The 8,562-nt window shown below is 38.1% G+C and overlaps 1 protein-coding gene across 4 annotated transcripts in view; it reads right to left on the bottom strand.

Annotated features, from left to right (window-relative positions):
* ZNF438 (zinc finger protein 438) overlaps positions 1-8,081 on the bottom strand; it is a 139,584-nt gene extending 131,503 nt beyond the window's left edge. For 2 of the 4 annotated variants that reach the window (XM_024750132.1, XM_024750133.1), the window contains exon 1: positions 8,023-8,080. The gene's annotated coding sequence lies outside the window, so the exon portion shown is untranslated. Of the gene's footprint in view, positions 1-8,022 lie in introns of all 4 variants that reach the window. The other 2 variants (XM_024750128.1, XM_024750131.1) reach the window with 2 other exon arrangements.
* Positions 8,082-8,562: the final 481 nt, after the last annotated feature.

Below are 8,562 nucleotides of genomic sequence, written 5' to 3'. Positions count from 1 at the left end.
AAAAAAAAAAAAAAAAAAAAAAAAAAAAAGAACAAAAGAAGGCATAAGACCTATGGAAAACAGAAAGCAAAGTGGCAGGTGTAAATCCAACCATATCAATAATATTAAATGTGAATAGACTAAACAATCCAATCAAAAGGCGGAGATTATCAGAGGGTATTTTTAAAAACCCAGCTATATACTATATACTGTCTACAGGAGACGGTAGGTTCAATGATACAAATAGGTTGAAAGTAAAAGGATAGAAAGTGACACACTATGAAACAGCAACTGTAAGAAAATCAGCCAAAATGGGCGGTAAAGCTACAAGAACAACAGAGGAAGAAGAATTGAAAGAATAAACAAACAATTCAAAAATGATAATAGACTTCTTATCCCCTTTCAACACTAGATGGAAAAACCAGGAAAAAAAACAACAGGGAAATAGAAGATTGTAATAAAAGTGTAAGCCAACTAGACCTGCCAGACATCTATACAACACTCCACCCAACAACACAAGGCCGTCTTCTCAAGTGCAGGTGAAACATTCTCTAAAAGAGACCATATTCTAGGCCACAAACAACCCTCAAGAATTTAAAGTGATTAAAATCATGTGACTAAAATCCATTCCACAATGGAATGCAATCAGAAATAAGTAACAGAAGGAAATTTTGGAAATTCACAAATACATGGAAATAAAACAATACGCTGGTAAGTAGCCAATGAAACAAAGAAGAAATCGTAAAGGAAATTAGAAAATACCTTGAGATGAATGAAAACTAAAATATAACATACCAAAACCTATGGGATGTAGCTAAAGAAAGCAGTGCTTAGAGGAAAATGTATAGCTGTAAATGCCTATATTATAAAATAAGAAAGAGCTCAAATCAATAACCTGAACTTCCATCTTAAGAACCAAGAAAAAAGAGCAATCTAAACCTAAGCAAGCAGCAAGAAAGAAACAATAAAGATTAAAATGCAAACAAACGAAATAAAGAATAGAAAAACACGAAGGACAATCAATGAAAACAAAAATTGTTTCTTTGAAAAGATCCCCGAAACTGACAACCCTTTAGTTATAGTGGCCAAGGAAAAAATGAGGGAACACAAAAATTACAAATGAATAAAAGGACATTACTATTGATTATACAGAAATAAAAAGTATTATAAAGGAATACTATGAACAACAACAAAGTGGATAACTTGGAGGAAAAGAACAAATTCCTAGAAAAACACAAACTACTAAAACTGAAGAAAAAACGGAATCTCTAAAAAGGCTTATAGCAAGAGATTGAATTGGTGATTAAAAACACTTCCAACAGATATAAGTGCAGACTCAAAGGACTTCACTGGTAAATTCCACCAAACATTTAAATGAGAATTAATACCAATCTTTGACAAACTCTTCCCAAAAAAAGAAAGAAAAGAAAAAAAAAAAAAGGAGATAATACTTCTATGGGGCCAGGGGCCAGTAATACTCTGATACCAAAGCTAGACAAAGACATCATGAGATATCTACAGACCAATATTCCTTATAGCTATTGATGCAAAAATCTTCCACAAAATATTAGCAAACCAAATTAATAAAAGAAAAAATAAAAGGCACATGATCATATCAATTGAGAAAAGGCATTTTCCAAAATCCAACAGTCTTGTCATAAAACTCATTCAGCAAACCAGGAATAGAAAGGAACTTCCTAAACCAGACAAAGGGCACCCACAAAATCACAGCTAATATTATACTTAATAGTGAAAGACTGAATGGATCACTCCTAAAATTAGGAACAAGAATACAATGTTCGGGCTTCCCTGGTGGCGCAGTGCTTGAGAGTCCGCCTGCCGATGCAGGGGACACGGGCTCGTGCCCCGGTCCGGGAGGATCCCACATGCCGCGGAGTGGCTGCGCCCGTGAGCCATGGCCGCTGAGCCTGCACGTCCGGAGCCTGTGCTCCGCAACGGGAGGGGCCACAACAGTGAGAGGCCCGTGTACCGCCAAAAAAAAAAAAAAGAATACAATGTTCTATTTCTTACCATTTCTACTCAACATTTCTCTGCAGGTGTAACTAAACATTGTAATCAGTTAAGAAAAAAAACCAAAAGCAAAGGAAGTCAGCGCCCAGGAAGGGACAAGCACAACTATCTCTATTCATAGATGATGCGGATTTGTAGCAAATCCTAAGGAACCAACTAAAAAAACTCTTAAACACAAATAACCAGGTCCAACAAGGCTGCAGGATATAAGACTAACATACAAACTCAATCTATTTCTATACAACAGCAATGACCAACCCAAACGTAAAAGAATGAAACTAAGAAAAGAGCTGCATTTACAATCACATCAAAAAGAATAAAATACTCAGGAATATATTCAATATTTAACAAAAATAGTACAGGGCTCACTCACTGGAAACTACAAAACGTTGGAAAAAATTAAAGACAAAACATACTACATTCATGGGTTGTTAAGACTTAATTTCGTTAGGATATCAATACTCCCCTTATTGGTCTACATATTCAGCACAATTACTATTATGATCCAAGCTGCCTTTTCTGCAGAAATTAAAAAACATTCTAAAACTCATTCAGATATGCAAGGAACCCAGAATAGCCAAACAATCTTTAAAAAGGAGAACAGAGTTGGAAGATTCACATATCCCAACTTCAAAACTTACTATATGGCTGCAGTGATCAACACATTACGGTACTGATATAAAGACAAACATGTAAAACAATGGAAGTGAATTAAGAGTTCAGAAATAAACTCTTACATTTATAATCAATTTTGACAGAGTGCCATCGAAAACAATTTAATTGACAAAGTACAGTCTTTTCAACAAATGGTGCAGGGACAAATGAATGTCCAAATGCAAAAAAAATAAATTGGACCTTTTCTTACATAAAAGTTAACTAAAAATGGATCAGAGACTTCAATGTAAGTGCTAAAACTATAAAACTCTTAGAAGAAAACAGAGCAGTAAATCTTTATGGTCTTGAATTAGGCAATGGTTTGTTAAATATGATACCAAAAGTACAAGTGACAAAAGATAAAATAGATAAATTGGGATCCATCTAAATTAAAATATTTTGTACTGCAAATGATACTATAAAGAAAGTGGGGGGAAAAACGCAGAATGGGAGTAAATAATTGTAAATCATATATCTGAAAAGGGACTGGTATCTGTTATAAAGAACTTTTGTAAGCCTTTAATAAAAAGGTAAACAATTATATAATCAAAATTATCATTATTTTAAAACTATAATTTAAAATTTTTAAATGAGCAAAGGATTTGAATAGATGTTTCTCCAAAGAACATTTACAAATGGCTAATAAACACATTAAGAAGATGTTCAACGTCATTTGCCACTGGGGAAATGCAGATGAAAACCATAATACAGGGACTTCCCTGGTGGCACAGTGGTTAAGAATCCACCTGCCAATGCAGGGGACACAGGTTCAAGCCCTGGTCTGGGAAGATCCCACATGCCGTGCAGCAGCTAAGCCCATGCACCACAACAATTGAGCCTGCGCTCAAGAGCCCGCGTTCTACAACTACTGAGCCCTAGCGCCTAAAGCCCGTGCTCTGCAACAAAAGAAGCCACCGCAGTGAGAAGCCCGTGCACCACAACGAAGAGTAGCCCCCACTCGCGGCAACTAGAGAAAGCCCGCGCACAGCAACAAAGACCCAACACAGCCAAAAATGAATAAATAAATAATTTTTTAAAAAAAAATTAAAATTAAAAGAAAGAAAACCATAATACATTTACAGTCAATTAGATACTCAATGAGATACTACTTTATATCTTTAAGATGGATATAATGAAAAAGAGATAATAACGAATATTGATGAAGATGTGGAGAAACTGGAACCCTCTACATTGCTGTTGGTTATGCAAAATGGTGTAGCCTGTTTTTCTAACAGTTCGGCAGTTCCTCAAAAGGTGAAACCATAGAGTACCACCTGACCCGGCAATTCCCACTACTAAGCATATATTCAAGGGAAATGAAAGCATACATCCACACAAAAACTTGTATGTAAATGCTCGTAGCAGCATTATTCATAACAGCCAATAAGTGCAAACAACCCAAACGTCCATCGGCTGATCAATGGATAAACAAAATGTGGCATATCCGTACAATGGGATAGTCTTCAGCAACAAAAAGGAATAAAATACTAATATATGCTATGCCACGGATGAACCTCAAAAGTGTTACACTAAGTGAAAGAAGTCAGACACAAAAGACCACATGTTGTGTGACTTGATTTACATGAAAAATCAGAATAAGCAAAAGCTATAGAGACAGAAAATAGATTAATGGTTGCCAGGGCTGGGGTGACTGCGAGGGTGGGGAAGAGGAATGACTGCTAAGGGGCACATGTTTTTTTCTGGTGTGACAAAAATGTTCTAAAACATAGACTGTGGTGATGGTTGTACAATTCTGAGAAGACACTAAAACCACGGAATTGTATACTTTAAATGGATTAATTTTACAGCATGGAAATTGTATCTGAATAAAAATGTTTTTACTTTGGTTAAAACCAAACTATAGTGTTGAAGGAAACAAACTGGATCCATAAATTATAAAAAGAAAAATGCAAGTGATTACTATGAAGATTTGGGATGATGCTTACTTATGAGAGAAGAGAGGGCTGTGATTGACACAGGACACAAGGAAGAATTTCAAGGGTGACTCATGAAGTTCTAATTCTTGACCTGGGTGCTACTGTCATTGTAATAATTCATTAAATCATATATCTGATTTGGGTGATTTTCATACCTTCGTTTTATTTTATAATAAAAACACTTTTTAAGGAACATTTTTGGATTGTTTTAAAAACAGGAATTTGAGGTTATATGCTCATCATCTGACTAAATTATTGTCAATATAATAATGAAATATGCTATATATGCACTGTCCCATACAGTTACTGAGCACTTGAAACGTGGCCAGCATGACTGAGGAACTGAATTTTTTATTGATTTTAATTCTAATGAATTTAAATTCAAATGTAAATAACCACACATGGCTGGTGGTTATTTATCACATGGCCAATGCAGGCTTGGAACATACAACTACTATAAAATTTTTGGCAGATATGTGTTTTTCAAGAACAATGGATGAATAAGCTAACCTTTAAAATTTTTAAATAAAATTTACATATCGCAAAGATGACAGCTTTGCGACAACAGTAATTTGTTTTTAAGTTTGCATAAACTTCTCAAAGAACAACCAAATGAATATGTCTATATCTACATATAGATATAAATATAGATATAGACATAGGTATATATGGTATACGTTATATATGGTATAACGTTGGAATCGGATGTTCATATCTCCAAATTTCATCCAAATTATCAAGGAAATAAAAATGGCCACCTAGTCTGAATATCACTGAAGTGATTTCTACAATACATCACCAATTCCCTTCCCTGCCCTGTCACAGTCTCCAAGAAATACCAATTCCTCTAGAATCTTGAACAAATCCAACTAGATGTAAAGCCTACAGTGTTTTTGTCACCCTCCCATTTGTTCCCCAGATTGGGCCCTCAGTTCTCCAGATTGGGTTTTTTGTTTTTTGGGGGTTTTTTGCGGTACGCGGGCCTCTCACTGTTGTGGCCTCTCCCGCTGCGGAGCACAGGCTCCGGACGCGCAGGCTCAGCGGCCATGGCTCACGGGCCCAGCCGCTCCGCGGCACGTGGGATCCTCCCGGACCGGGGCACGAACCCGTGTCCCCTGCATCGGCAGGAGGACTCTCAACCACTGCGCCACCAGGGAAACCCTCCAGATTGGGTTTTATGACTACTTTCTATCACTAAAAATGGTCCTTAACATTCAATCACTCAACAAACAATGACTAATTATGTTAGGAACTATATTAAGAAACAGATGGAAAGTACAGTCTTTGTCCTGAAAGAAATTATAGTCTAGAGGAGGATAAGCACCAAATAAACGTCCAGAATCAAGCAGTGTGTTTAAGAGCTAAATGAGTACAACTTACATACGTCCATGGCTGTACAGAAAAGGAGCATCTAACTCCCAGGGACAGAAAAGGGGCCAGGGAAGCAGGGTGATAGTAGAGGCATCCCTGAGCTAAGTCCTGGAAGATAAGCAGTGAAGGGAGAAAGAGAAGTGTTTCAGGCAAAGAGAAAACATGCAAAGGCTCAAAAGCTCAAGAGAATCAGAATCATGGCAGGTTCAGGTACTAATGCCCAGGAAAAGTAGAGAAGTGAGAGAAGCAAACGCTAGCCAGGCAGGCAGAGACCCAGGTCTGAAGCCCTCTGCTTGCGTGGGAGGGAGTCTGGATTTTATCTGGAAGGTGTAGGAGGCCAAAGAATTTTGAGCTCAGGAATAATGTGATTAGACCTGTATTAAAAAAAAAAAATCACTCTGCAACAGTATGAAGTATAAATAAGAGGAAGTCTGAGATTGGAGACGGGACAAGCACTTTTAAAGAGCATTACAGCAATATGGGTGAAAAGATAGGGCTCACACTACAGCAGAGACAGTAAGGATGGAGATGAAATGATGCACTGGAGGGATATTCAGAGTATGGAAAATTAATCGACTGTATATGGGGGTAAGGAAGAATAAAGAATCACGGTGAGTTCCAGGTTTCTTACGTGAGAAAAAGGACACTGCCATTCATCAATTAAAAAAAAAAATACAAAAGGAACAAGTGCAGGTTTGAGAGTAATTTTGAGTTCTGAAACTCAGAAAGGTGGTACTAAAATCAACAATATCAAATGTCCGCAGAGAGGTTAAGTAAGCTCAGCTCTACAAGCCCTAGCTCAGACTTACTGATTTAGAAGCTCTGGGGATGGAACCCAGGGGCCTGTATTTTAATCACCCTCCAAACGATTCTGGTGCACACGCTAAACCCGGAGAAGCACCGGTCTTGCCAAACACTAGCAGTAATACTGGCAAAGGCCCAGGCAATTGGGTGGGCGCGGATGACAGAAGGGGAGGTTTCCTATTAGGGGCAGCAGAATCCAGGTTACAGGAGATCTACGGAATAAACTGGAGGAAAAGAAAGGGAGACAGCACGCACAGACCCCTCTTTCAATAAGCTTGAAGAGAAAGAGGAGACAGACTAAAAATAAAGATGAGAAAAAATGATGAACAGAATAAAGTCCTCCAAGTGCAAAAAAGGATTCAGAGCCCAGGCAGAGGAGCTGGCCTTGGAAGGGGTGGTGGACACGAGTGGCTAGCCTCACCAGTCCACTCTCCGTCCTGGATACCAGAATCCTAAGTTTGTTCTTCTCTGAGAGGAGGCTGGAGGGCCACGAATCTTGAGTAGCCAAAGCCAGTCACTGGACTTCTATATCCCTTGCCACTGACTGGTTTAGAAATGGGGTATATCGTGTAAATTTGGCTAGTGAAGTCAAGTCTTCTGGGAGGCTGCTTCTTTTTCTCTCTGAAAAAAGACATAAGAAAGATGCTATGGCTTGAATATTTGTGCCCCCCAAAAACCCTATGTTAAAGCCCTAATCCCCAATGTGATGGTATCTGGAGGTGAGGTCTCTGGAGGCTATCAGGGTAAGATTAGGTTACGAGCATGGAGCCCCAAAATGGGATTAGTGTCCTTATAATATAGGAGCCTAGAGCTCCCTCTCTCTCTCTGCTGTGCGAGGAAACAGGAAAAAGATAGTTGTCGGCAAGCTCGTGAAAAATCAAATCTTCAGGCACCTTGATCTTGGACTTCCCAGACTCCAGAACTGTGAGAAATAAAATGTCTGTTGCTGAAGCCACCCAGTATATAGCATTTTGTTATAGCAGCCCGAACCAAGACAAGAGACACCTCTTCTTACAGTCTTGGGTGCTTTGATATGAGGATGTCGATCTTGGAGCTAAAGCTGCCTGCCATCTTGAGACCAGGAAGGGACAAGCTTGAGGACGAAAGCTAACTCAGCATGACAGCAGAACAGAAAGACACAAAGATCCCAAGAGCCTAATGACAGCAGTCAGCTGCTACGTGAACCAACTATAAAACCATCTTTCTTCCAGATTTCTAGTTATATGAGATCATTAAATTTACTTACTATTTAAGTTGTTCACAGTTGAGTCTTCAGTTATTTGTCAGCTGAAAGCATTCTAACTAATACAGAAAGAAAGGTTTTCAGGAGATGGGTGTGGATGAAATTAACTTGGCCTACTGGAGACCTGGGGATTTGAAGGAGGTTCAGCCTAAAGTTCCACTTATTGAACAAAATGAAGCTCATGTAATTCTATTTTATAAAGGGACTGGCCTTAACAGTTCTTTTCTGCTTAAAAAAAAAAAAATCTAGTATTTCTAATGATAACAATAGCTAGTAACAATGATGATGATAATTATGATGGTGCTAAGTAAGCTAAGCTCAGGGTTATTAAAGTATTTTTGAAAGGTAGGTATTTTATCCATGTAGTTTACCTTCAGCATTCCATTTGACTTCAATAGTGAAACCTACCAACCTCTCTTACTTTCTGTTTACAATTTCCATGTCAGTTTCATTTTCCATACTTTCATACTACACAACACTACACCGGAGTAATCCTTAACTTTAAAGAACAAACACTCTGAAAACAAAACAACTTGTAAAAAG

This window comes from Neophocaena asiaeorientalis, unplaced genomic scaffold (genome assembly GCF_003031525.2).
Source record: "Neophocaena asiaeorientalis asiaeorientalis breed wild unplaced genomic scaffold, Neophocaena_asiaeorientalis_V1.1 scaffold4, whole genome shotgun sequence".
Taxonomy (NCBI): domain Eukaryota; kingdom Metazoa; phylum Chordata; class Mammalia; order Artiodactyla; family Phocoenidae; genus Neophocaena; species Neophocaena asiaeorientalis.
Note: the sequence above shows the minus strand (reverse complement) of the source record. Positions and strands in the feature narration are given on the sequence as shown.